The sequence below is a fragment of the Stegodyphus dumicola genome, chromosome 4 (assembly GCF_044657685.1).
Source record: "Stegodyphus dumicola isolate Sdum_Otavi_A_Nest chromosome 4, ASM4465768v1".
NCBI lineage: Eukaryota > Metazoa > Arthropoda > Arachnida > Araneae > Eresidae > Stegodyphus > Stegodyphus dumicola.
Genome location: NC_140771.1, coordinates 168,168,154 through 168,173,559, shown reverse-complemented (window position 1 = coordinate 168,173,559; position 5,406 = coordinate 168,168,154).

Genomic DNA, 5,406 nt, shown 5'->3' with positions numbered 1-5,406 from the left:
ACTTTCTAAGGGAAACTGGCTCGTATACACGTTACACATGTAAGAAGGATAAGATGTAAATTATCATTTCGAGACTAATTTATGTCATAAGAGTCTTACATAATGCCGGCGATGTAAATGGAACTATAGCTCAAACAGCCAATAATAATTTTACAGCACTATTAATTATCCAATCAGATGCATTGGGAACCGAAACTAACTCATTCTGAAGTAAGATTTTATTCTGAACACAACTTACTTGCTTTTTGCATTTCGGCCTAGAGAGACTGCAGCTTATTACTCTCCTTTTACCGCAAAACTATAAAAAATGTGCACGTTTTGAAATAGACACGAATTAGAGCGCCAAGCTGTTTGTAGCCACAACCTGTTGCCGAAATAAATGTGAATATTTAATCTGCTTCGCCTGCAAAGATTGCTCTTATGGATCAACATTCTATACCATCAATACTTCTACAACAACGTTACTTTTAATTTTGCTACATTACGATGAGTATTTGCTGCATTACATATGTGCATACATATGTAGTAAACTGCAATGTATTGACGATGGTTCTTTGCGTTATAACTTGGAGACACTTCATTGTGTAGTCAGAAAGATGACACTCGAAGGAGAGACTTGTAGACAGACGTGGGCAGTGCTGGACACAAATTAATTATCGAAAATACATTTTTTCTCACACATGATTATGGGTGCAATAAGAAACCCAACAGTTTTATACAGGGAATCACATTTTAGATAACGGCATTAGCACGAAAATGAAAAGGGAGTGATGTAGCGTCTTGAATGCAAGACAGCTGAAGCGAAAGTGCGCAGTTATCCAGTATGGAGGCTCATCAAGGGAAGGTTTTAGTTCAGATTAGAAAAGTTTCATTTCTCAAAATTTTGAGTTAAGGTTCCGAATCAGCTTCGTCATCAGCATTTCCTAAGAGTAATCAGAAAATCGGAAATGCATAAAGCATAGCTGCTGATTCGAATTTGATGAAAACTTTTGCAATGAAAGCGAGTGATACGTTTGAAAAAATATCATATTCAGTCCCCCCCTTTTTTTATAGCTATTTTATAAAGTATTTCTCCCGCCTTCTTGGCCTGCCTTCGTGGTATGGGGTATCTGCATCCCGCCGAAGCCGTTGCATATTTTTCGTCTTTCCTGCTTCCAAAATACCTAATGTCTCTACAGTGGCTCCCGAACTAAAAGGGTGTTGAATGATGATTCTCCACATCCAGGATTTGGAGATTGAGTTCCCTAAAAAAAACCTCAGTCTCCCTTGGAGTATATAAGGTACTTCTCCCGCCTTCTTGGCATGCCTTCGTGGTGTGGTGGTCTACACGCTGCACGCGTATTCCAGAGGTTCGCGGTTCAATACCCGGCGAAGGCGGTTGCTAATTTTTCAAGTCTGCTGCTTCCTAAAAATAACCTAATAGCTCTACAATTTTAGCAGAGTTCCATTCAGCAGGCGTTCCTAAATTTGATTTCTGCGTATGCCCAGATTGAGAACACAAGGTTTTACGATCTTTTTATATCACCCTATAATTCCTCATAATACCGATTTTCCTTCTGAGCAAAATAAAAACTGAGCTTTTGGTGTCTTGAAGAAGAATCAGCTGTTTTAATCAAGCCCTGGCGTTCACAAAAGGATGCATGAGTTAGATTCACAAAAGGATGCATGAGTTAGATTCACAAAAGGATGCATGAGTCCACGCTTATAAAGGAGGATCAGATTTAAAAAAGCATTGTTTCGACCGCAACCGCATATACTTTATAGAGAGTTATATTCCATAGATTTCTAAATAAATTTTTAGGTGCATAGAAAACTGTTCGGCGAATAGTGATAGGAATCTAATGCAAAAACCGTAAACAAGATAATTTTGCAGAACATACGCTGCAGGTCATGCACTGCAGGCTATATACTAATTACATTTAATTTAACACTGAATAAACTTACTGTACTGCTAGACGAATTTTCGTCCTATCTTCATTTAGAATCTTACACCACACGTATGAAATAATAAACATATAATAGCACTTCAATATTTATTGGTTCCTTAGCTTGACGTTACAATTAAGGAGATTAACAAAAACTGAACTTTCACTGTTTGCGAACGAAGAATGCAATAGTAGCTCTATTATATACAAATCAAGATATTAGAGACTAAAAAACTTGGCTTCTATGCTAACGCGCCTCCTCATGTAAGTACAAGTGAAAACTCATCAACAACCAGCGCAGTATTACAGTAGGAAGAAGCAGAATTATCATATACCAAGTCAAAGATGAGAAAGCCTTCCTTCCTGAACATCAAATTTTTTTCGTTCTCTCGCTATTTGTTTCGCTTCATTTTGGTTTTTCTGGTGAAGTAGACGAAACAGTAAAAGTGCAGGAAAGAATCAATGTAAGAAATAGTGCGTTAGTTGAAATAAATCTTACACATTTATGCTAGAATTAAAGATTTTATTCAGAAACAGTAAGGATATCACATTTGTTTACTTTGAAAGAGAATAGTTCTATTATTATAACCGCTGACTGGCTTAAACCAAATTATTTGCATAACTGCCACAGGAAACGACAGGACTACGATGTCAGTTGAGTGCGGATTCTATTGATCACCATCCGAAAGGAAGCAGCGGTTTTGTATTTTCGGAAGAAGATAATCTAAACAAATAAATTCGTCTTCAAAGGTGAAACAAACTGGTCTGCTAGCCGCTGCTTAGTTCTGGATATTTTGCAAAACCCTGTTTAAAAAGGTTTCTTCTTTGCGGGGAATAAAGAACCTGCTTTTAATTCGCCATCCCGTTATCATTATTCGACGGACTCCGCAGTAGACGCTATCGCAGGAATCTGGAAGGAAAGTTTGAGTCTCTTTTTAAAAAAGTCTCTTCATCGCCAAGAGTTTTGAATTGTGAAGCAGAAGGTTTGAGGGGAGCGTCTAAATTATTATTTGTTCAAAATTAAATTTCCCTCCGGAATTCGTATTTTTGCGTCCATTCCGTGATTTATGGAGAGGCCCAGCTCGACTCTATATCTCCGCATGCACGCTTCAATTAAAATAGCTAAAATTGTTGATAAACTCCATTATTTTTCCACGTCAGAAATAGCCCCATACATCATTTCCGGCTGAAATGCATCGCCGCTTTTATTTATCCATGCCAACGCACCCCCCGACTTCTCTGGCGCAATTGCGATCTATAAATTTTCTTTCAGCGGCGTAATTTATTTTTGATTGTAATTAATATGCATTTTGTTCCGCTCTGGCCCAAATCTCGCACATCGGCGGGCACGCAACAACAAATAAAGACGATAACAACAACAACAAGAAATAAAAATGAGCCGCGAATAAAAATTGCCAGCCAGAACAAGCGGGAGGCCATTTTAATGCTTTGTTTAATTGAAATAGCTTGAACCGTAGACAAGCAAATATATTTTTATTGTCCCTCGAATAACTTCTTCTTGCAAGAGTCGCAACCTGCTTTTATTCTGCGGCGCTCTAGCGGGAATGCACGCCTGCGATAATAATATTAATAACGACGGACATTATTTCAGTTTAGAGCATGATTCCGTATCGCGAAACAAGCATTGTATACCGAATGGCCTTGACAGCAAATTAATTCTGCCGCAGCTTCCTCCCCCTCCTTGCATTTCACTTTCTTTCTTTCTTTTTTGCCGTGTGTTAATTGTTGCGGTGGCTGGAAAGGTGGCGTAACTCCTCGCAGTTCGGAAGCCACCGACTGCAGAGAGAAAGGTGTCGCTTCTTAGCTCGTTGGCGGTTTCTTTTGCCCTTTTCAGCTCGGAATATTTTATTGGGAATATTATTTCAGAGCGAATTAAAATGGTAAGCTTTCCAGTCTCGTTTTTCTGGAAATCCTATGACTATTTCAGATTTAATTGGCGACTTATAATACAGTTAATCAGATTTTATTAGGAGCGCAATTCATTCGGATTAATCGGAAAATCGGGATAACTGGTTTTCTTTACATGGTGTGCTAAATATGTATTTTTTGTAAAGCAAATGATTTTGACTTGCCGTTAGAGCTTTCTATTATTATTGTGACTGATCTCTCTTGTCGCATTGTAACATTAGGTTGAGTCAAAGAATTTTATTATATGCTCATTTTATCAATTTTATTATACATAAAGATAGCGGTTGCGCCTGTCGTTAACTTAGGCCTCGGGCATCTTAAGGTGACAGGAAGAATATATCTAACTCTTTCACTTTTCAAAGAAATCCTCTTGGCGCCGGGCTCGAGAGTCTCCCAATCGTTTTCGCCTTCCACCAGATTCTCGAGAGACCTGTCCGCTTGACAATATTTCAGGGTCTCGTACAAAGATATCCCCCCGGGGGTCGACGTAGAGAACTCTGCGAAGCTACTGGCTAGGATCTGTACCTAGGCAGTCTCGGCCACGGGGGTATAAAATTTATGAACTTGGTGGTTCTGAAGGCTCTGGGAAAGGTCACTTATTAGCCGGCCCCGGAGTCTGGCACGTCCTAGCGCGGCGTGGTACTAGTAACCCGGGGGGTAACCCCCGGGGTCGCTGGGTAATGTCCCGCTGCGACGGGCTCGCCCAAGCGACTGGTAGGAGCATTAGACGACCGGTGCTGCCTGGGGCCAGTCTCCAGGTCGTGCGCTGCTCTTCTGGAGGATAATAGTGGAGGTTGAACCTCCACGACGTGCCCAAAGGGGGAGTGGACCTGTAGTGAGCTTAAGTGCTCGGAACAGGGAATGCCCAAATACTATGCTACAAGGATATACATTTGCAAATATCCATGCATTCTCAGGGAGTCGAACCCGGACCGAAAGCTATGGAAATCGGCTCTTTTACCACCATGTCAACAGGACTGCTTAGATTATTTTTTAAATTTTAAAACTCTAGCAGCACGTTATGCTACCATGTGTTTAATCTTAGACGTAATTAAAAATGAAAAAGATAGACACTTAAGGACCTTTGGAGCGAGAAATGTGATAACTCCATTGTGCCCTAGTTGAGATTCGATCCACTCACATTTTCTTTGTTAACTGGATATACCAACCACAGAAAAGCACACATGCACAAAGGCAATAAAAACAGTAAGAGAGAGTTAAGCAAGTAAATTAAGGCAGGCAGTTAAAATGTAACCTTATGATACTCGCTGAACTACAATGTGCCGGTTGATAGCTCGTTAGAGCCTAGATTTCAGCGACTGGGTCTTGTGCATATTCCTGTTACCCTTCAAAAGTCGAAGAATGCAAAACTTCGTATGTACTCTCTTAATATAAATGGTTCACACCTCCAGCTATCACCCTTAGTTAGGGTTGTTAGATTTCTAAAATCAAAAGTCACTTATCATTTCATTGTCTAAATTTAGGTTTATTTACTGTAGTAATATTACATTATAAAAAACTGTATTTTAAGAAAAATAAATGTAATAAAGAA